The sequence below is a fragment of the Lutra lutra genome, chromosome X (assembly GCF_902655055.1).
Source record: "Lutra lutra chromosome X, mLutLut1.2, whole genome shotgun sequence".
Classification (NCBI taxonomy): Eukaryota; Metazoa; Chordata; class Mammalia; order Carnivora; family Mustelidae; genus Lutra; species Lutra lutra.
In genome coordinates, this window is record NC_062296.1 from 11,457,897 (window position 1) to 11,482,012 (window position 24,116).

General features: G+C 37.9%; 1 long non-coding RNA gene across 1 annotated transcript in view; it reads right to left on the reverse strand.

Annotated features, from left to right (window-relative positions):
* The window catches only part of LOC125092375 (uncharacterized), a 172,304-nt gene that overhangs the window by 107,017 nt on the left and 41,171 nt on the right, over positions 1-24,116 (reverse strand). Inside the window, exon 2 of the long non-coding RNA XR_007124887.1 lies at positions 2,162-2,357. This is a non-coding gene — a long non-coding RNA (uncharacterized LOC125092375). The remainder of the gene's footprint in view (positions 1-2,161; positions 2,358-24,116) is intronic.

A 24,116-nucleotide genomic window follows, 5' to 3' on the forward strand; every position in this document is an offset into this window, starting at 1 on the left:
TGGGCAGAGGACATGAACAGACATTTCTGCAAAGAAGACATCCAGATGGCCAACAGACACATGAAAAAGTGCTCCATATCACTCGGCATCAGGGAAATACAAATCAAAACCACCATGAGATATCACCTCACACCAGTCAGAATGGCTAAAATTAACAAGTCAGGAAATGACAGATGCTGGCGAGGATGCGGAGAAAGGGGAACCCTCCTACACTGTTGGTGGGAATGCAAGCTGGTGCAACCACTCTGGAAAACAGCATGGAGGTTCCTCAAAATGTTGAAAATAGAACTACCCTATGACCCTGCAATTGCACTGCTGGGTATTTACCCTAAAGATACAAAGGTAGTGATCCGAAGGGGCACGTGCACCCGAATGTTTATAGCAGCAATGTCTACAATAGCCAAACTATGGAAAGAACCTAGATGTCCATCTACAGACGAATGGATAAAGAAGATGTGGTATATATACACAATGGAATACTATGCAGCCATCAAAAGAAATGAAATCTTGCCATTTGCGACGACGTGGATGGAACTAGAGGGGATCATGCTTAGCGAAATCAGTCAATCGGAGAAAGACAACTATCATATGATCTCCCTGATATGAGGGAGAGGAGATGCAACATGGGGGGTTGAGGGGGTAGGAGAAGAGTAAATGAAACAAGATGGGATTGGGAGGGAGACAAACCATAAGTGACTCTTAATCTCACAAAACAAACTGAGGGTTGATGGGTGGAGGGGGTTGGGAGAGGGGGGTGGGGTTATGGATATTGGGGAGGGTATGTGCTATGGTGAGTGCTGTGAAGTGTGTAAACCTGGCGATTTGCAGACCTGTACCCCTGGGGATAAAAATATATGTTTATAAAGCTGTAAAAAAAAAAAAAAAAAAAGAAAGGATGAATACCCAAGTTTTGTAGCAACATGGACGGGACTGGAAGAGATTATGCTGAGTGAAATAAGTCAAGCAGAGAGAGTCATTTATCATATGGTTTCACTTATTTGTGGAGCATAACAAATAGCATGGAGGACAAGGGGAGACGGAGAGGAGAAGGGAGTTGAGGGAAATTGGAAGGGGAGGTGAACCATGAGAGACTATGGACTCTGAAAAACGATCTGAGAATTTTGAAGGGGTGGGGGTGGGAGGTTGGGGGCACCAGGTGGTGGGTATTGTAGAGGGCACGGATTGCATGGAGCACTGGGTGTGGTGCAAAAATAATGAATACTGTTATGCTGAAAAAATAAAAAAATTAAAAAAATAAAAAAAAAGAATAATAATGGCATCTATACAAGTTACAGTTTAAAAAAAAATTAATGATGTACTACTTATACCTTGGCTAATTGAATTTAAATAAAATTAAATTAAGTTAAAATAAATAAATAAAAGAATAGAGATTACTTCATTTGATCTAACCAAGTATTAGTATTAAATGGCTAGGTAGGGGGCATACTCTGTGTCTCTCTTTCTACCTTTAAAAGCCAGTGCAGGGGTACCTGGTGGCTCAGTCAGTTAAGTGACTGACTCTTGGTTTTGGCTTAGGTCCTGATCTCATGGTTTGTGAGATCAAGTTCCATGTAAGGCTCCATACTCAGTGGGAGTCTGCTTGATTGTTCTCTCATTCTGCCCCTCGCCTCCTACCTCTCTCTCTTTCCCTCCCTCTCTCTTAAATAAATAAATAGATCTTAAAAGAAAAAAAAGCCAGTGTAGTGGCCCCAGAATGTTATTTTCACTATTCAATAGAATTTATAAAATGTATGGGGGAACCACCAATGTATCCTTTTGTCAACCAAGGACATTTTAAACATCCCACTGTGTGCACCCATCATCTCACAGAAGAAATAATATTTTAGGACTAAAAAGTAGGAAGAACATAATACCAGGATTCAAGACAAATAACAAATCTAGCTTCATAGAAAACCTCTCTACACTGTTTTCTTATTTTATTTCTAAGTCGGTCATGGATTGGTGAAAATACCATCCCAGTCTTGTGTCAGTATGGAAATTAGTGTTAGGAAATCACTGGGCCAGATGACTTATAAAATCTCCTCCAATTCAAATTCTATGATTCAGTTAATAGTAATAAAAGAGTATCATACTTGAAGTAAGATAGTTTCCTTTTCATGTTCTGTTCAATGGTCTTATAAATAACTTTCCCCTGAGTCACCTTTGCAGTTCTCTGAGCCTTAGGGATCTATGCAATGCTCCATCATTCACCTCAGTTTCAAAGACCTCTTTTCCCAAGCCTTCAGAGATCACAGGGCATTACAATAAAACACTTCTCTCAGCAGAAAAGATAATAGCAGGTGCAAGTGTTTTCTGTTGGCTTAAATGTTGATTAAGACTTCGGTAACCACTCCACTCTGTATGAATCCAAAATCAAAGTTAGTTTTCAAAGAACAGAAAGAAGGAATCAAAAGAAGAAAAACCACAAAACTGCCTTCCTGAAAAAAAAAGTATGAAAGAAAGCTCACTGGTTAGCTTTTTTTTTTTTGAATATTTTTATTTCTAAAGTATTCACATATCCTAGTAGTTTTTGAGCACTCTTAAAGAGACATATTAAAATAGTACATCAAAGAAGAGATTTTAACAGATGAGAGGATATTTTAAAAGAGATGTTAAAAGATGACTTGAGTTACTAAAGGTAAACTCAGAAACACCCGAATTGTTAGTTGCTTAATGAGAGCTCTGATCTGTGGGCCTGCACCTGATGACACCTTTCCAATTCCACCAGCAAGGTCCTGGAGCAAAGTTTCTTCCACTGCAGGGTCTGCTTTATTAAATTCCCTAAATGTCCTAATTCTATATATTTCCAATTAGCTACCTTTGAGGCTGACATTGGTGGAAGGGAATTGTTTTCTGACAAGCTAACATTTTAAGGCTAACGGTTTTTTAATAAGCAATTGAATTTGCAGCATTCAGCTCTTGTTATGTTTTATTGGTTTTTGTGCTTTAATTTGGTATGTGTGTTTTGGCACAACTCCATGGCAGGTGCAATTTTAAAAATGGAATCAATAAAATTCACTGTGATGTATGATATGAGCATTCCAAGCTTAGCTTTTAAAACAAAACTCTAGGCTTGGCTCTTTCAAGAGCCCTGCAAAGAAAATGTGCTGATTCCTTAGGGCTTTCCTCACTGTAGCTTTTTGAAATCTCGTTCACACTCCTCAAATGTCCAAATATGCCCTCCTTCAAACAGCTCTTACTCAGAGCCCATGACCTCATCTTCTCGTTCTTGAAGAGATGAAGTTCATCTTAGCAGGAGAGCCTAAGTACAGTTTGTTTTCTTCTTTAAAATCTCTCTCTAGGAAGTGGAGATGCAACGTGGGGGGCTTGGGTGGTAGGAAAAGAATAAATGAAACAAGATGGGATTGGGAGGGAGACAAACCATAAGAGACTCTTAACCTTACAAAACAAACTCAGGGTTTCCAGGGGGAGGGGGATAGGGAGAGGGTTGTGGGGTTATGGACATTGGAGAGGGTATGTGCTATGGTGAATGCTGTGAAGTGTGTAAACCTGGCAATTCACAGATTTGTACCCTTGGGGCTAATGATACATTATATGTTTATAAAAATAATTTTAAAAATTTTTAAAAATTTAAAAATTAAAAACTCTCTCTAGTGTTTTCTACAACATTGTCAATCAATAGGGACTTAATAAATCTTTGTTAAATAACTAGGTGAATAAACTTGTCCCCTCTTTCTTCTTCTCTGACTAAAGAGAGAAGCTCCTCCTTTCCAAGATTAACATCTCATAATGATGTAGAGTTTATCCTATTCTAACCTCTCCTGCCTTTTTCAATACCTTGGTTCATCGTGTCTCCTTTCTCAGTTCTAAGTGTCTTTGATCTTGATTTCCCCATTGGTCAGTCACTTTGTGGCTGCCTATAAACACAGATATCTTCATTTTGTTAAAATATGGTCTGAGGGAGGGAGTGGTGATTTGGTCTGGGGGCATGCAGGAGAATACAGACATTGGTGACAATGCTCTACTGTTTGATAGCTGTGTGGTAGAGTTAAAGTCACATGCTCATTTTGTGCACTTTATTTTTATTTGATAACAGGAAGTTTAAGGAAAGAAAAAGAAAACCACCTCAAGGGCACGAGGATAATTAGAAATATTGATAATGGACTTGAGAAAGTGAACAACTCTAATGACTATGCAGCAAATCCTTTTTGCAAGTCAGCTAATTTCTAATGCTTTGTTTTCAACAAAATTGAAGAATGACTTGTCGTTGTCATGTAATTATATATAATATATAATTTTAATATATAATGTGTAAAATATATAATTTTGAGTACATAACTCACAAGAAGTTTAAAGGATTGAATGAAATGACTCTAAAAGGAAAACATATCCATCCATTCTCATATACTTATATATGAGAACAAAGTCTCTTTGGTATTTTCATAAAAAAAAAATGAAGATAGAACTAATAATGAACCTTGTCTCATTCTAGCAATTAGTAATAATCATCTTTGTGTACAAGAATGAATGGGAAGGAGAGAGAGAAAATCCCATGCATCTCATTAAGAAGTGCATTTTCAACAAATGTTAACATTTTATATTTAGTAATTATTTTCTAATTTTTTAATATATTAATTTCAATCCATTGTATGACGCTATTACTTGCAAAGCTAACTCAACTCAGAAGAAATTTAACACAGAGCACGATGATCACTTGGTAAAAAAAAATCAATGTGTACACAGTTTCCCTGAAATTAATATGACAGTGATGCATAAAGGGCTTTTAAGCATTAGAAAACAACGGCCTGCTGTGAATGAATCTTATAGGAGATTCTTCTTCTGCAGATGTATTTCTTCTACTTCAATCTAATACAGTCCAAGGCAAGTGTTCAGAGAACAACAATTTGGATCAAAATATTGTACTGTATGTCGTCAAGAAGACCCTGCCAGAAGAATGTTCGGATTTATTAAACTTGTCTCCCCTAAGAATGATGAAGTAGCTAAATCATCAATAGATGAAGATACCATCTTCTCTGCCTGGATTTTAGGAAGAAATAAGCCAATATGTATGATCCCACTTTTGATGTGGCAGCCTTGGGGGAAGGGACCAGTAAAAAGTTAGTTCTACTCTGAGTACATGAATATGACCCAACATTCACACTGGAAGCTCTGCTAAAGATGTTTTGAGTCCTGGTTACAGCTTGAAGTTTAGAACACACCCATAACCTCAGAACAATCCCCTGAAAGCAAATGCTCCTCTTTTTGCATATCTTGAATTATCTAACTCAGCCTCTTCTTGATCACCCTGAGACAGAAAAAAAGAAGAGTGGGTAATGGAGATCCATACAACTGAACCATGGTCCAGAGTGAGACAGTGACTTTGTATTAACAATAAATAACATTCATCCTATTGGAAAGGATTTTCAACTCATGAGTCTTCTCTCAAAGGCCAATAGGTAGGGAGAAAAATTTGAAAAAATTGTGTGATTGATGCCACTTTTATCTTTCCTTTTTCCCTCAGATGCATAACAAATGGGGTTCTGTGTTCATGTCTGGTGTTAAGATTTGAACCATAGAGATGAGGTATAGAGAACTTTAAAAAAATCATAAACATATGCATAGATAATTATCTCCAGGTATGTGTATCAAAACAATAATGGTGGTTATTTTTCTATATTCTTACTTTTCATTTTTTTTACTTTCTATCCATAGTTTTTTGAATTTTTTAATCTTTACAAGAAGTGTGTATCATATTCCCACAAAATAAAACAATAACCTAATAAAACTATTTTAAAAATGCTTTCCCCTGAAAATGCCACTCCCTGCAGCTATTTCTCTTCTTTTTTGCATCCTTTTCCTCATTATTGACTCATCTCTTTTTCACTAAGACTCTCATACCCTACCACTTCCCTGAGTACTCCTCAAAGCCAACCTTATCATTGCAAAATCCTCTGCCTTTATTTTCTTTGATAGCTCTAGGCCCTCATTCAGCATAGCTGACCCCTCCCTGCTTTTCAAAATGTCTTCTTGGCTAGTCATTCTCTTGTTTGTGTATTTGTTTGTTTCTTTGTCCTTCCTTTGTGCAGGCATCTCATCTATCTCTTTGATTGGTTTAATACCCTCTGCTGTTTGTGAAATGTAATCCCCAGCCTTAGAACACTGCTCCTACCTCTATCTCAGGGCCCTTACACTCCGATGAATGACTGTCCAGACTGACTTCACCATTCACAGTGTTCCCTAAGCTTGAGCTCCATCTTTGTAACTGCAATTTCCACTGGGATATCTTGACATCACCTTAAACCTAACATGTTTGAAACAGCATCTGTTGGCCCAAACCAGTTTTCCCTCTAGACCTTCCTCCTTCTGCCCACAGAACTAGGTCATAATTTCATTGCTTTTGCAATAGCCTCTGGCCAAAAACAAAGAAAAGGCACAAAGCGATCTTTAGCTACAATAGAAAGATCAAAACAGAACAAAGAGTGAGTCTGAATATAAGAATTTTTTCAGAGCTGATTTCATAAAAGAAATCAGACCAATGTACCACGTCAATTTAAGTGGAGCCATAAGAGTAAATTTAGCTCCAATTCTGAAGTCAGTCAGTCCCTAGAGAAGTCAGTCTCTCCCTAGAGAGAATGTGTTCATTACCCATATTAACACCTCATCCTCCCAATCATGTGGATTAGGTATCATAAAGAGAGGTACTCTTCTCTGTTCATATCCAATCATTCACCACTCTTGTCAAGTCTTCTTTACTGTCTTTCTTTGTCCATTATTTGGTTATAGTTCCACCGTCACAAAATATCTAATTCAGACCCTCCTCACCCTACATCAAGACATTACAATGCTCAGCTTCATAACTTTGTAACTGATATGCTTTGCTTCTCATATTCTGTTCCTGTTTTCATAAATTGAACAGACTGAAAAAAATATCCTCGGCATTGTGCTGAACACAACAGAGTCCATAAAGCTGAGTGTATAAGGCCTATAAAATCTGATCAAAAACTGCTTTGCCAATATTATCGACCACTCCATTCCTTCACAAACAATGTCTGATCAACTTCTGATAACTGCTAGACATGAAAAAAATAAAAAATAATAATACATGGCTAGGAAAAAAAATCCTGGGAAGCAGAGATTGAGTGAGATCTAATGAATGTAGAAAATGAGTAGAGAGCCTAAGACCAAGGTTTTAGGATTGAATAAGGTAGGAGCCAGTAAAGGAACATAAGAAAGAGAAGTCTGTGAGGTAGACAAATACACAGGTTAAATGTGAAGTTACAAAAGAAAAGGGAAGAAGTTGTTCAAACCAACATGGAGTGGGCAACTACTTAAGAAAAGACTGATGGGGGGCACCTGGGTGGCTCAGTGGGTTAAGCCTCTGCCTTCAGCTCAGGTCATTGTCTCAGGGGTCCTGGGATCGAGCCCCACATCTGGCTCTCTGCTCAGCGGGGAGCCTGTTTCCTCCTCTCTCTCTGCGTGCCTCTCTGCCTACTTGTGATCTCTGTCTGTTAAATAAATAAATAAAATCTCTAAAAAAAAGAAAAGACTGATGGTTGATCATTAAGTTAGGAACATGGATGGCTAGAGACCTTAATGAAAGCAAGATCAGTAGAGTAGACAGAGTGAAGTCTGGAGTGGGATAAATAGAGATAGGAATGTTGGAAGAAATGGTGAGTGTTGACATCTCTTGCATGATTTTGCAGTGAGGAGAGCAGAGAAATTGGATTATACATGGAGAGGGCAGGGCAAAGAGAGAATATTATAGCGTATGTGTATGATAACAAATAATCTAATAGAGAAGGATAAACTGATGTTGAAAGAGAAAGAAGGTATAAATGAAAGAGCAAAACACTTGGTTAGGTGAAAGAGAATGGGATTCAGTGCAACTGTGGAGGGACTACTTTTTTTTTTTTAAGATTTTATTTATTTATTTGAGGGAGTGAGTGAGAGAGAGATCACATGAGCAGGAGCAGAGGGAAAAGCAGCCTCCCCACTGAGCAGGGAGCTCAATGTGGGGCTCCATCCCAGGACCCTTGGATCATGATCTGAGCTGAAAGCAGATGCTTAACCAACTGAGCTACCAAGGCACCCTGGGACTGCTCTTTGACAGGAATAGGGATGTTTCCTTGGTGGTAAGAGAAAGGAGAGGCTATGAAAATGTGAGGTGTAGAGATTTTGCAGTAAAAAGACTGAGCAGTCTCCTCTACATGGCTTTTAGTTTCTCAGTGAGGTATAGGACTGGGAATACGGGAATGGGGATGGTATATAAAGTTTATGAAGAGAGAAGGTATTAAAATGAAGTCTCAGAGGGTAGAAAGATGAGCTTACTATAGAGAAACAGTTGAAATTCCAGGCAGTATTGAAACCTAATTTAAGTTTTGAGAGCATTACTTTAAAGTGAATTTCACTTTAATTTAAAGTAAAATCAGGGTACCTGATGGGTTGATTTTCTCCAGGTATGAAAAAGGGGTAATTAATGCACAGGGCAGAAAAGAGGACCCAGTACATAATTTCTGACTCTAAGACCAATGTTTTTCCATTAAATTATTTTTCTAGTGGTATTTTTTTCATAATTTCCTCTAGAAAAACTAAAGTTCCGATTATAATTGAGTAAAGTATTTTCTGTGAATTAAAAGCAATTAAATCTAAGAGGATGGTGAGCAACAATACCTATGGGAAAAAAACTGAAGAGGCTTCCAACATGAAACCATTTGTAACCTCTATGCCAATCAGCGTACATTTTCCCCTGTAAATATTGCAAAATGTCCATATGCTCATGCTGCAAAAACCCTCTTGGAGGCTTGTAATCAGGCCAGTGGACCATATTGTTATGCACAATCTAACCTCTTTCCTTCTTGGCCCCCAACAAAGGACAGCAGGCTGATAGGGCTAGAGCTAATTAGCACCCTGTTCATCTTGCCTTATGTTTAGAACGCCTAAAGGAAGCTTCTCTTTCCCGGCTGATGATAAAACAGAATCAGTCTCTGCTCTCTGAGCTGAGTCATTTATCAATCATGATTCTGCAGACACAATAAGAAGCAAAGAAGATAGAGACACAGAGATATACATTCCTATATTTAAAATGTTTAATGTTGTGTATGTACATGTGTGTTTGTATATATGTATATTTAGTAGCACAGTATAATGAAAAAAAGTAGACATAAATGGGGAAAGGTTGAAAGAAGAAAACTCGGGAAAATGTGACTAAGGCTATTCCTGGAGAGGCAGAATAATGTGGGGTTAAAACTGTAGACTCTCAAGTCAAAACTCCAGGGTCAAATCCTGGCCCTGACACTTGGTCCTGGGCAAGAAACACACCTTTTCTGGACTTCAGTTTCCTCAGTTGTAAAAGATGAATAGTAACTAAATTAAAAGGTTATTGGGAGGATTAAAGATAAATTGTTGTTCGCATTTCTAGCACTTGGGAGCTGGTGATCCTGAAGACGTCATTCAACCACTTGAAGTACAATTTCCTTGTCAGTAAACTTATTTGGTTTTGTGAAGTTATTCCTCTTACAAGATCCTACATTTTCTGATATTTGGCAATATATTTTTGCCAGATTTGTGGGGAAATAAATATTGTATTATGGAACTTCTTCAAAATTATGAAGTTAATTTATGTTATGGAACTTCCTCAAAATTCTCTCTGTTACCTATGCCTATGTTCCCATCAGCAGCCAGATAAATCTATCATTTATATTTGCTTGGGGGATGTCATATATGAACCTAGAAAGCTGATATGTCTTCCTAAAAATGAAGCTACATTAATAGTCAAGTTGGCTTGCATTCCATGAGGACTTATCAATGCCTCACCTACAAAGCTGAGAGAAGCCATAGAACTCTCAGTACCAAGAGACAGCACTTAGTCTCCTTGCCACATGTCTTCTGGTTCTTGCCTCATGAATAAGCTTTGCTATAAGGGCATCTGGGTGGCTCAGTCAGTTAACTCTTGGTTATGATATCAGGTTCCTGGGATTGAGCCCACCTGAGTCTCCACATTCAGCTGGGAGTCTGCTGGTGGATTCTCTCTCTCCCCGTCCCTCTGCTCCATCTCCCTCAAATAAATACATCTTTTAAAAAAAGAAGAAGAAGAAGTGTACTATAGCTCCATAAAGTCAAAACCTTGTCTTCTTCACTCTGTATTCTCAGGTTGAGAACAGAGACTGTCACAAAACAGGTCTCCAAAATGTGTGAAAAGTAAGTGAGGGAGGGAATAAAAGGACTCATTTGATCATTTGTCTCCTTTTTTGTCTGCTTTGAAGTCAGTTCCCATGACCTAAATCCTTTGGGGTTAGGCTATAGTAAGCATACTAATATGATAGAAGCAGAGTAATATGTTTGTGTAATCAATGCCTGGGCAATGTCTAAAAGGTTCACAGAAAAATTCCCAATTATTTACAATGCCTAGATTACCATCTTTGTCTGCTGCATAAAGTGTTGCTTTTTATAATGATTTTGGTATCCTCATCCCAACACACACTCCACAGTCTCTTTCTACAATAAAGTCTCCATTTCAGCAGCAATGAAAAAAACACATACTCAAAATGCTAAGGCGGAAAGCAAAACAACAAAATGCTGGTTCATACTTAAGGCCCTGGGCTTTTGTGTTCCATATGGTTACTGAACTTACAACATACCAAATACAGATTTTGAAAGATCTTTTTATCCCTCTGTTTTGTGATTTGTGCAGTCAAGCATGTTAGAAAGAATAAGTAACCAGAACAAAGACCTGACTGGCAAATAGATAGCAATTTGTAATCAGCGAAGAGAATACTTTCCCCAGGTTCCAAGATTACTTTTTTTTTCTTTTTTTAAACCCTGTATTGCAAGGCAGAGCAAACACAATTGTATAGCACCCAATTATAACCAAGTGAAACCATCATCAAATAAGACCCTGAATCTTGCTTAGACAAAGAAAGTCAATGTACTTAAAAAAAAAAAAGTGGGGGGTAATCCCAAAAGAATCATTGGGATGTGAAAAGATTGGCAATTACTTTTTAAATACAGGTTTGTGGCTTAAACATAATCCCATAAATGCCCTGAAGCCTTTCATGCTGCAAATTGTTTGGGGGATTCAGAGGAGTTAATCTCAAAGATAGTGTCATCTCAAAAATCATTAGATAGATCAGTTTTTGTTATAGAGAAGCAAATAAAGAAAGAATAAAAACGAAAAAAATATTTCAGGCAATAGAAAGGATGATAGACAAAGTCATAAGATCTGGAATCTAATCTTAAGTCAACCTCCAAAGACCCTTTATGATCCAAGGCAAGCCAATTCTCTGCTTGTTTGTTTGTTTGTTTCCCGTGAATAAAACAAACTGAAGGGGAATGTGCATGTAATCATTCCCCTTCCAGCACTGACATTCAATTTGTTTAAAAGTCCTTTGTATTTACAGGACATGTCTTAGCTTACAAAAACGTCCATAAATTTTGTATCATTTGATCCTCACAACCTTGTAAGATAAGACTTATTATCTCCATTTGCAAATGAGGAAATCAAAGCTCAGAGAGATTAACAAACTGCCCCCAAACCATCTTGCCAGTATGTTGCAAATTCAGATCTTTTCACATCAAAACCACAGTGTTTTTTCAACCACAGTACACTGACCCCCTGATACTATTTTGCCCTAATGTACATAGCATCTCTGAAAGTTTACATTATTATATGACTGGAAAATGACCTTTTCTACTAAAACGTAGAGCAGTTTGACTATGAACCACAACATTTTCATAATTTGGCCCTTTAGCCAAAGACCAACAGGAACACACCACAGTGGCCCACGTAGGGTTGATGACTCACTGTGGTGATAGAGAACACACATGACAGGGAACTGCAGCATGTCTCAATAAAAAGATGACAGAAAGTGCTTGTTATAGGATTTTGGCTTACAGAAAGTGATTTGCGGGAAGCTTTAAGAAAGCAGTGTTTTGGTCTAAATTGGATGCTGTCAGGAAGTAGGGGTAATAGGATGACTAAGCATCTTAATAAATCTTATCTATGGGGAAGCCAGTCAAAAGCAAAGGTAAAGCTGTAACTGGTGAAGAACCAGTAGTCACTCCTATCAGCCAGTACAGGATAACGTGTAGTCACTTTTTTGTGACTTGCACAGTGTTCACCATTTCTCTATGTTCAGTCATGATTTTGGAGTGGTCTTTTTTTTTATTCCATCTTGATCCATCAGAGTCACAGAGGGGCCTGGTTTGATGTTGATGTTCTCTGGAAGTGTTTATGTTGGATACAAGCTAAGACTGCCAAGGCCAGCTTGTAGCAATACCCGAGCCTAGCTCCTGAATGTCAGAGGCTGCTTTTCTTTTTCTCAAACCCAGTTAACCATTTCAGTGTTTTGCCCTCCAGCTGATGGATGAGGGGAAATTTTCAAAAGAAAAAAAGAAAGAGGTTTATTCTTTTTCAGAAGATACTTTTTCATATGGCAGATAGTGCCTTACATAGTCAAAAGATAACAGCCTGACAAAGGAAACAAAAGCAAAAATAAACTTTTGGGACTTCATCAAAATCAAAAGCTTCTGCACAGCAAAGGAAACAGTCAAGAAAACAAAGAGGCAACCCACGGAATGGGAGAAGATATTTGCAAATGACAGTACAGACAAAGGGCTGATATCCAGGATCTATAAAGAACTCCTCAAACTCAACACACACAAAACAGATAATCATATCAAAAAATGGGCAGAAGATATGAACAGACACTTCTCCAATGAAGACATACAAATGGCTATCAGACACATGAAAAAATGTTCATCATCACTAGCCATCAGGGAAATTCAAATTAAAACCACATTGAGATACCACCTTACACCAGTTAGAATGGCCAAAATTAGCAAGACAGGAAACAACATGTGTTGGAGGGGATGTGGAGAAAGGGGAACCCTCTTACACTGTTGGTGGGAATGCAAGTTGGTGCAGCCACTTTGGAGAACAGTGTGGAGATTCTTCAAGAAATTAAAAATAGAGCTTCCCTATGACCCTGCCATTGCACTACTGGGTATTTACCCCAAAGATACAGATGTAGTGAAAAGAAGGGCCATCTGTACCCCAATGTTTATAGCAGCAATGGCCACGGTCGCCAAACTGTGGAAAGAACCAAGATGCCCTTCAACGGACAAATGGATAAGGAAGATGTGGTCCATATACACTACGGAGTATTATGCCTCTATTGGAAGGCTGAATACCCAACTTTTGTAGCAACATGGACAGGACTGGAAGAGATTATGCTGAGTGAAATAAGTCAAGCAGAGAGAGTCAATTATCATATGGTTTCACTTATTTGTGGAGCATAACAAATAGCATGGAGGACAAGGAGAGTTAGAGAGGAGAAGGGAGTTGGGGGAAATTGGAAGGGGAGGTGAACCATGAGAGACTATGGACTCTGAAAAACAATCTGAGGGGTTTGAAGTGGCGGGGAGTGGGAGGTTGGGGGAACCAGGTGGTGGGTATTAGAGAGGGCACGGATTGCATGGAGCACTGGGTGTAGTGCAAAAACAAGGAATACTGTTATGCTGAAAATAAATAAATTTAAAAAATTGGGAAAAAAAAACATAACAGCTTGAGAGAAAAGAATCATAATGTAATAATAGAAAAATAAAAATTTAAAATTCTCATATAAATCAAAAAGAAAAAGAAAATAACCTAATTGAAAAAGACAGTGGATAAAAAGAGGCTATTCATAAATTAATAACTACATATGCATAAGAATTGGCATTCAATGTCACTATTCATGAAGTAAATATAAGTTAAAACAAAGGGATAATTTTCTTCCATAAAATTGACCAAAAAAAAAAAAAAAGTGGGAATAGGAAGGACTCCTACACTGTTGGTTAGGAATGTACAAAGTAGAACTACTTTGTAGGATATTTTGGCAAATCCTATTTGGCAAATCCAAACCTTGAAAAGTATATTACATTTTTAGGAGTCTTTTCAACAGATATGATAACACATATACAAAGACACATAGCTCAAAAATGTTCATTGTAACATGTGTGATAGTGAAATTTAGGTAAGAATCTATATGTATATCATTAAAAGGATAGCTAAATTTAAAAAATGGTGTATCCATACTATAGAGTTCTATGCAGATGATTAAAATAATTAGATGCATCTGTATGACCTAATCCAAAAATCCAGTCATAGAGCAAGAAATCCAGTTTATAAAATAATAACTGTCTCATTTTTTTCAAAGTTTTTATGTATGTATAATGTTTGTATATATGTATATGGCTATATCTATAATATGTGCATGTACATATTTTTAAATAAATATAAAATTATCTGTAAGTGTACACACCAACTATAAAATATTTCCTCTGAGGACCATGAATGCACTTGAGTTTTGGGAGAATACAGGGTGGGGAGAATGGTGGAAATGCAAATTTTCTGTTTTGCTAATGTCTGTTTTGCTAGAAACATTTATAAGAAAGTATCATTTTCATGATAAAAAGTTAAATAACAAAATAATCTCTTAGGAAACATATAGCTGAAATGGCATAACAAAGAATAGGATTATCCTGGCAGAAACAAATAAAAACACTTGGACTATATATATAAAGCTATGGTTTTCACATATTGGAGCTGAGGTACAGCAAGACACAAAACAAGCAAAGTGAAGCCTTATTATTATCCTAATTTACTGCCTGGAAGGAGAGTTTAGGCTGTATCACAGGCAGGGAGAACTCAAGTGGAAGCTAGTGGTCTCCCTGTTAAAAGACAGAGCTGGGGCACCTGGGTGGCTCAGTGGGTTAAGCCGCTGCCTTCGGCTTAGGTCATGATCTCAGGGTCCTGGGATCGAGTCCCGCATCGGGCTCTCTGCTCAGCGGGGAGCCTGCTTCTCTTTCTCTCTCACTCTCTCTCTCTGCCTGCCTCTCTGTCTTCTTGTGATCTCTCTCTGTCAAATAAATAAATAAAATCTTAAAAAAAAAGAAAAGAAAAGAAAAAAAGACAGAGCTGGGAGTCCAAGGAGAGAAATGCAGCTAGAGTTCTTAGGGCAAAATATAAAAGAGGAGAGACCTGCACAAAAATGTGTAGAGGTCCTCTCAACTACTTAGCTGAGCACTCATCAGTACATAAATGTGATGCAACTACCTGAGGCTGGAGAAAGAATCACATAGAAAAAAGAAGGAATAATTCTTGGAGTGCAACCAGAAGAGGAAACATTTCATATTCCCAAAAGACAGAATATAAAATGTTGTATTGGGGTGCCTGGGTGGCTCAGTTGTTAAGCATCTGCCTTTCACTCCGGTCATGATCCCAGGGTCCTGGGATTGAGCCCCATGGGAAGCCTTCTTCTCCCTCTCCCATTGCCCCTGCTCGTGTTCCCTCTCTTTCTGTCTCTCTCTCTCTTTCTCTCTCTGTCAAATAAATAAATAAAATATCCTTAAAAAAAAAAAGAAAGAAAACCTTGTATTTCACATGGCATCAGGTAAGATCCTCAGATGGCCTCTGTTGTGGACAAAAATAAGCCATATATTAGTAGCTAGTCCATTTCTATTTAATGAAGCTTAAAATCAAGCCTCAAAAAAAATCAGTTTCCAAGTAAATTAAAAGCATTGCAGATTTAAGTTTGAGAATAATTTTAGGGGAAAAAATAATTTTAGGGGAAAAAATACACACACAAAAAAATCCAACATTATCTGGCATCAAATAAAAAATTACCAAAAATGCAAGAAAGGAAGAAAATAGAGCAATAATGAACAGAAATCCTTTCAACCGAAACAGACCAGAAAATGGCACATATGATCAAATAAGAAGATAAGAACATTAAAATAGCCATTATAACTACATTCTACTTGTTCAACAAGAGAAAAAATTGAACATGTTACACAGGCATATAAAACATTTTAAAAATACCCAAATTAAGTTTCTAGTACTATAAATTACAGGTCTGAAATGAAAAATATACTGGATGGTATACATAGCATATTAGGCACTGCAGAAGGAAAAATCCAATGTTATAGGTTGAATTGTGCTTCCCGCATAATTCATGAGTTGAAGTTCCAACCACTATTACCTTAGAATGTGATCTTATTTGGAAACAGGGTCATTACAGATAAAATTTCCTAAGATGAAATCATGAGGGTGGGTCTTAACCCAATATGATTGGTATCTTTATAAAAAGGGGAAATTTGGCAGGGAAGATGCAAGATGGTGGAGGAGTAGTGACTGAGATGACATTAGGTCACAGAGGTTCAGCTAGATGGTTATCAAATGATTCTGAACACCTACTGACTCAACAGTAGATAGATGAGAAGAAGAGCAGCAATTCTAGGAACAGAAAATTGACCACTTTCTGAAAGGTAGGATGTGCAGAGAAGTGAATCCAAAGTGACAGGAAGACAGACCGCAGGGGAGGGGCCGGCTCCCGGCAAGCAGAGGAGCATAAAATCAAAACTTTTAGAAGTCTGCTCCACTAAGGGAAATCGCTCCAGAGGCTAAGTGGGGGTGGAGCCCTTGCAGGGACAGTGTGGTCTCAGGACCTACATGATCACAAAAAGACTGGGGGTGCCTGAGTGTGGAAGAGCACCCAGCTATCAGAGCAGGGAACCCAGCTGCAAAGATGGAGCTGAGGAGTGAGCTCTCAGATTGGGGTTACCTTAAACCATGATCCAAGGCACAATCAGGCCACTGCTCTTTGAGCAGGGACCCCACAAGTGACTGATCTGGAGAGACCTCTCCTTCCTCCTCTGGGAGGAGCAGTGGGAGAGCACATGGCAGGAATCTGCTGGGTTTCAAGACTCCAGATGGGGTCATGCATCAGAGATAGCAATGCTCTGTCACAGGCCGAGTAAGCATGGAGCACGGCCAGAGACCAGGGAGATGGGAGGGATTGGCTGCTTTTCTCTGAGGGCACACAGGAGTAGGGCCCTGAGCTCTCAGCTCCTCCAGGCCAGAGACTGGGAAGCCACCATCTTCATTCCTGTCCTCCAGGGCTCTATGGAAAGCATTCAGGGAACTCCCAAGAGCAAACCCAAGCAGATTGTTTAGCCTGGCCCCTGGAAAGGGCAGTGCAATTCCACCTCAGGCAAAGACATTTGAGACTCACTGCAAAGGCCCCTCCCCCAGAAGATCAGCAAGAACATCCAGCCAAGACCAAGTTCACCCATCAACGAGAACTGTGGAACTCCAGAGCTAGGGGAAAGCAACAGATAGAATTCATGGTTTTTTCCCCATGATCCCTTAGTCTTGCAAAGTTATTTTTTAAAAATTTTTTTCTTAATCTATTTTTTTAATTTTTCCTCTTTCCTCTTTTAACGTTTTTTAAGTAGTTTATCTTAACAATACCTTTTATAAAAAACCTTTCTAAATCTTCATTGTTATAACCATATTCTATCCCTTCATTGTATATAACCTTAATTTTTGTATACATATAGGTTTTTCTTCTTTAAAATTTTGGGATACAATTTCTTCTAATAGATCAAAACATACCCTAAATCTAGCCCATGGCTTTGTTCTAGTCTCCAGGCTGATCACTCTCCTCTTATTTTTTTTTCTTTTTCTAACCAACATATCAATTCCTTTTTTAGAATTTTTCTTTAAATTTTCATCTTTACAATCATAGTCCATCCCTTCCTCATTTTACCTTTATTTTTGTATATATGTAAGTTTTTCTTCCTTTAAAATTTGGGAGGTAGTTTCTTCAAGAGACCAGAACACACCCAAAATCAAGTGGGTGGCTCTGTTCTAGTCACCAGCCTAGTATATATATAATTTTTATCTCTTTTTCCCCCTTTTCTCCTTCCCCCGGTTTTGGGTCCTTCTGATTTGGTTAGCATACATTTTTCTGGGATCTTTGCCACCCTTTTAGTATTTTACTCTCTTGTTCATATATTCTTATCTGGATAAAATGACAAGGCAGAACACCTTACCACAAAATAAATAAATAAATAAATAAAAGACCAAGAGGCAATACTGATGGCTAAGGACTTAATCAATATGGACATTGGTAATATGTCAGAACTAGAATTCAGAATGATGATTCTCAAGGTGCTAGCTGGGCCTGAAAAGGGCACCGAAGATATTAGAGAAATCCTGTCTAGAGAAATAAAAGCCCTATCTGGAGAAATAAAATAACTAAAATCTAACCAAGTTGAAATAAAAAAAGCTATTAATGAGGAGCAATCCAAAATGGAGGCTCTTACTGCAAAGATAAATGAGGCAGAAGAGAGAATTAGTGATGTAGAAGACCAAAGGATGGAGAATAAAGAAGCTGAGCAAAAGAGAGACAAACAACTACTGGACCAGGAGGGGAGAATTCAAGAGATAAGTGATACCATAAGATGAAACAATACTAGAATAACTGGGATTCCAGAAGAAGAAGAAAGAGGGAGAGGGGCAGAAGGTATATTGGAGCAAACTATAGTAGAGAATTTCCCTAATATGGCAAAGGGAACGAGCATCAAAATCCAGGAGGCACAGAGAACCCCTCTCAAAAATCAATAAAAATAGGTCCACACCCCATCATCTAATAGCTAAACTTACAAGTAAGTGACAAAGAGAAATCCTGAAAGCCACTCGGGAAAAGAAGTCTATAACATACAATGATAAAAATATTAGATTGGCAGCAAACTTATCCACAGAGACCTGGCAGACCAGAAAGGACTGGCATGATATATTCGGAGCACTAAATGAGAAACATATGCAGCCATGAATACTATATCCAGCTAGGCTATCATTGAAAATAGAAGGAGAGATAAAAAGCCTCCACGACAGGGGCGCCTGGGTGGCTCAGTGGGTTAAGCCGCTGCCTTCGGCTCAGGTCATGATCTCAGGGTCCTGGGATCGAGTCCCGCATCGGGCTCTCTGCTCAGCAGAAAGCCTGCTTCCCTCTCTCTCTCTGCCTGCCTCTCTGCCTACTTGTGATCTCTCTCTGTCAAATAAATAAATAAAATCTTAAAAAAAAAAAAGCCTCCACGACAAACAAAAACTAAAATAATTTTCAAACACCATATCAGCCCTTTAGGAAATGTTGAAAGGGGTCCTCTAAGCAAAGAGAGAGCCTGAAAGTAACAGACCAGAAAGGAACAGAGACAATATATAGTAACAGTCACCTTACAGGCAATACAATGGCACTCAATTCATATCTTTAAATAGTTACCCTGAATGTAAATGGGCTAAATGCCCTAATCAAAAGACACAGGGTATCAGAATGGATAAAAAAACAAGACCCATCAATATGTTGTCTACAAGAAATTCATTTTAGACCAAAAGACACCTCCAGATTCAAAGTGAAGGGGTGGAAAACAACTTACTGTGCTAATGGACATCAAAAGAAAGCTGGGGTGGCAATCCTTAGATAAGATAAATTAGATTTTAAACCAAAAACTATAATAAGAGATGAGGAAGGACGACACTATATCATACTCAAAGGGTCTGTATGACAAGAAGATTTAATAATTTTAAATATCTATGCCCCTAACATGAGAGCAGCCAACTACATAGACCAATTAATATCAAGGTCAAAGAAACACATCAACAATAATACAATAATAGTAGGGGACTTTAACAACCCCCCTCACTGAAATGGACAGATCATCCAAGCAAAAGATCAACAAGGAAATAAAGGCCTTAAATGACACACTGGACCAGATGGACATCACAGATATATTCAAAACATTCCATCCCAAAGCAACAGAATACACATTCTTCTCTAGTGCACATGGAACATTCTCTAGAATAGATCACATCCTGGGCCACAAATCAGGTCTCAACCTGAATGTCCAGAATACCCAAACTATGGAAAGAACATAGAAGTCCAACAGCTGAATGGATAAAGAATATGTCACACACACACACACACACACACACACACACACACACACACACACACTGGAATACTATGCAGTGATCAAAAGAAAGGAAATATTGCCATTTGCAATGACGTGGATAGACCTAGAAGGTATTATGCTGAGTGAAATAAGTCAATCAGAGAAAGACAATTATCATATGATCTCTCTGATATGAGGAATATGAGAGCCAGGGCAGGCGTTTGTGGGGTAGGGAAGGAAAAAAAATGAAACAAGATGGGATTGGGAGGGAGACAAACCATAAGAGACTCTTAATCTCACAAAACAAACTGTTGGTTGCTGGGGGGAAGGAAGGTAGGGAGAGAGTGGTGGGGTTATTGACATTGGGGAGGGTATGTGATATGGTGAGTGCTGTGAAATGTATAAGCCTGACGACCCATGGACCTGTACCCCTGGGGCAAATAATATATTATATGTTAATAAAAATAATCAATCTTAAAAAGGGGGAAATTTGAACATAGAACATACATACAAGGAGAATACTATGGTAAGATGAAGGAGGTGATTAAAGTGATGTTTTCACGAGCCAAAGAATGCCACAGATTGCCAGAAAATCACCAGAATCTGGTTGAGAGGCATGGAAAAATTTCTTTCTTACAATTCTTAGAAGGATCCAACTCTGCTAATGCCCTGATATTAAAATTATAGCCTCCAGAACAATAAATTTCTCTAAGTCACTCAGTGTGTGGTAACTTTATTATGGCTACTGTCGCAAACTAAAACTACCAGCAGCCTTAAAGACATTGGAAGGATAACTATCCAAATTTATGCAAGGAAGAAACACTAACTAAAGAAAGTTAGAATACCTACATGAATATCATATATTGATTTTAGAGGCAAGAATATCACCAGGCAAAATAAGAGAAATTATAAACTTTCCAGTTTATAAACTTCCAATTTTCTAAGGCACAATTCACTAAAGGAACATGAAAATTCAAATATTTAGGCAACCAAAGTAATAGATCTTCAAAGTCCACAATGTAAGAAACAAATAAACCTGCAAGGAGAAATAGACAAATTCATAATTGTCATTAGATATTTCAAAATCCTTCTTCCCAATAATTGATAACAAAAACAGAAAATCAATAAAATATATAAACTGAAACAATATCAAACTACCACACTTATTTTACTTTCACAGAACACTCATCCCAAAACAGCAGAACACAGTCTTTTCAAGTCCACACAAAACACTTACCAAGTCAAAACTCTATACAGCATCATAAGATGAGTCTGAAGAAATGTTAAATGATTCAAATAATACAAGGCATGTTCTCTAATTACCATAGAATTAAATTACGAATCAATATAAAAAAATGTCTAAGAAATTCCCAATTAACTGAATTCTAGATAACACACTTCTAAGGAGCATATGGGTCAAGAAAGTAATGAAAGGAAATTAGAAAGCATTTCAAACTGAATGGGAATGAAAACAAAATCTTTTCAAAATTTGGGGAATGCAGCTTTAGCAATTTTTAGAGGTAAATCTGTAGTACAAAAATTCCTATATTAAAAAAGAATAATGGTTTCAATGCAATGACAAAAGTTTCTACATTTAGAAACTAAGAAAAAGAGCAAATTAAATCCAAACTAAGCAGAATAAAAAAAAAAAACACTGAAACAGAAATAAATAAAATAGAAAGCAAAAATAATAGGAAAAATCAGTGGAAGAGAAGTTCTTTTAAGAGATCAATATAACTGATACACTTCTAGCCAAAGCAATCTGGAGAAAAATACATACTAGGAATGATGGAGATGGCATCACTAAAGGTTCCATAGATTTAATCAGATGATAATTGAATGTTATGAACAACTTTATGCCAATAAATTCAGCAACTTAAAAGAAGTTATAAATACCTTGAAAACACAAGCTACCCAAGCTCACACAAAAAATAAATAGATAACCTAAAAAGTACTATCTTTATAAAAAGAAATGCAAGTTTTAGATAAAAACTTCACATGAAGAAAATTCCTAACCCAGAAACTTCTAATGAGAATTCTAACAAATATCTAAAGAAGAAATGATACCAATTCAACACAAAGTCATTCACAAAATTAACAGGAGAGAATGCTTCCTCATTGTGTAAGTCCACCATAACCTTGATACAAAAGACTACTATAAGAATAGTTCAGACAAATGTCCTCCATGAACAAAGATTCAAAAAGTAATACACAACTGCTGTCTGCACCTGGGATAGTTCATGGTTTTGGAGGTGCGGGGAGCGAAGGGGGGCTGTTCGCAGAGACAAGGGGGTCTGGGGCCCACAGCTGAGAGGATCACTGGGGGCATGCACTGCCTGTGCCAGGCTGCGGTTTTCAGTGACACTTACAGAGGGGAAGACTGTATGTTCTGGACCATTCAGAGAGGAGCAGACTGTGGTTTCTCTCCTCTGGGGCAGAGGTCTGGGTGTGGACCTTTTCCTTTGTTCTGACCCTCCCAAAATATGCAAAAAGCCACCAGAGAACAAAAGCCCCAAAAACTGGTTTCCACAGAGCCCAGTCCCCTCATAGGGGCAAGGCAACTCTACCCAAGCAGGATGGAATGAATAACAATGCATCAGGCCCCTCCCCCAGAAGACAAGCTGGAAGAGCAAGAGGACAACAATCCAAGGGTCCCCGTAAAACTGTAAAACCCCAACACTGGTGGAAAATAGTATATTAAGCTCCTGGTGTTGCCTCATGGCCTGTGTGTTTCTTAGATACAACTTTTCTCTCCTTTTAAAATTCTTTCTTGCATTTCTTCTGTGTTTTTTTTTAAACCTACTTATCATTTCAACTAGATGTTTAATAAAACACATTCCATGGTAACTTTTTAACTTGAACTTTTTCACATATATACTTTTTTCTTTTTATATATATGGATATAAGCTTCAATGTAGTCCTTTTTCCCCTTTTCAATACTACCTTTATATATATATATATATATATATATATATATATATATACACATATGTGTGTGTGTGTGTACACACACACACACACATACATACACATATATTACCTTTATATATACCAGATTTAGTTTCTCTGTATCTCTGTATCTCTGGGAAGTAGTGTTCTCTAACAGAACAAAATACAGCCAGGAAGAACTAAAATACCCTACCTTGCCCACATGGAGAGATTATAGCCACCTTCCCTTCACCCTCCCATTTTATTATTTTTTGTTGGAATTTTTGTTTGTTTCTTTGTTTTTGTTTTTGTACTTTATAAGTCTTATTCTTGGGTTTCATTTTGACTGGGTGTTTTGTTTTGTTTTGTTGATAGTGGCTTCTGATAGCTCCAAACTTTCCCAGGGTGCACCTAGCCTGGATTATGGCTTATATTTTCAGCTGTACATCCCCTCAATCACAACTAAACAGAATGACTAGGAGGAGGAACTGCCAACAAAGAAAAGACCCAGAGACAATGGCCTCTCCATCAGACCTAATGGATTTAAGCAAGATGTTAGAAATAGACTTCAAGGTAACAGTTATGAAGACAACAGCTAGGCTGGAGAAAACTACTAATGGTAACATAGATTCTCTAAGGGCAGAAATGAGAGCTGCTGCTCTGGAAGAACTTTAAAATGCTATCAATGACATCCAATCTAATCTAAACACTCTAACAGCTAGGGTAAATGAGGCAGAAGAACAAAAAAAAAAGCTCTAGAAGACAAAATGATAGAAAAGAAGGAAGAGGAGGAGGCCTGGAACAAACAGCTTAAAATCCATGAAAACAGAATTATAGAAACAAATGATGCTATGAAAGATTCCAATGTCAGAATTGTTGGGATCCCTGAGGGGGTGGAGAGAAAGTGGACTAGAAGATATATTTGAGCAAATCATAGTTGAGAACTTCCCTAATCTGGGGATAGAAACAAGTATTCGTGTCTTAGAGGGAGAGAGAACACCCCTAAGATCAAGGAGAGCAGACCAACCCCCAGGCAGCATGTAAGACTAAAACTCAGGAATCTTAAAACCAGAGAAAACATCTTAAGAACAGCTAGGACAAAGAGATTCCTTATGTACAGAGGGAGGAACATATGTCAGAGGAATACTGTCAGACCTGCCCACAGAAACCTGGCAAGCCAGAAAAGGGTGGCAAGACATATTCAGGGTACCAAATGAGAAGAACTTGCAGCCAAGAATACTTTATCTAGCAAGGCTGTCATTTAGAATGGATGGAGAGAGAAAGAGCCTCCAAGACTGGCAAAAAAATGAAAGAATATGTGACCACCAAGCCAGCCCGGCAAGAAATATTAAGGGGGGTTCTATAAAAGGAGAAAGACCTCAAGAGTGATATAGAACAGAAATACACAGAGACAATCTATAGAAACAAGGACTTCATAGGCAACATGATAACAA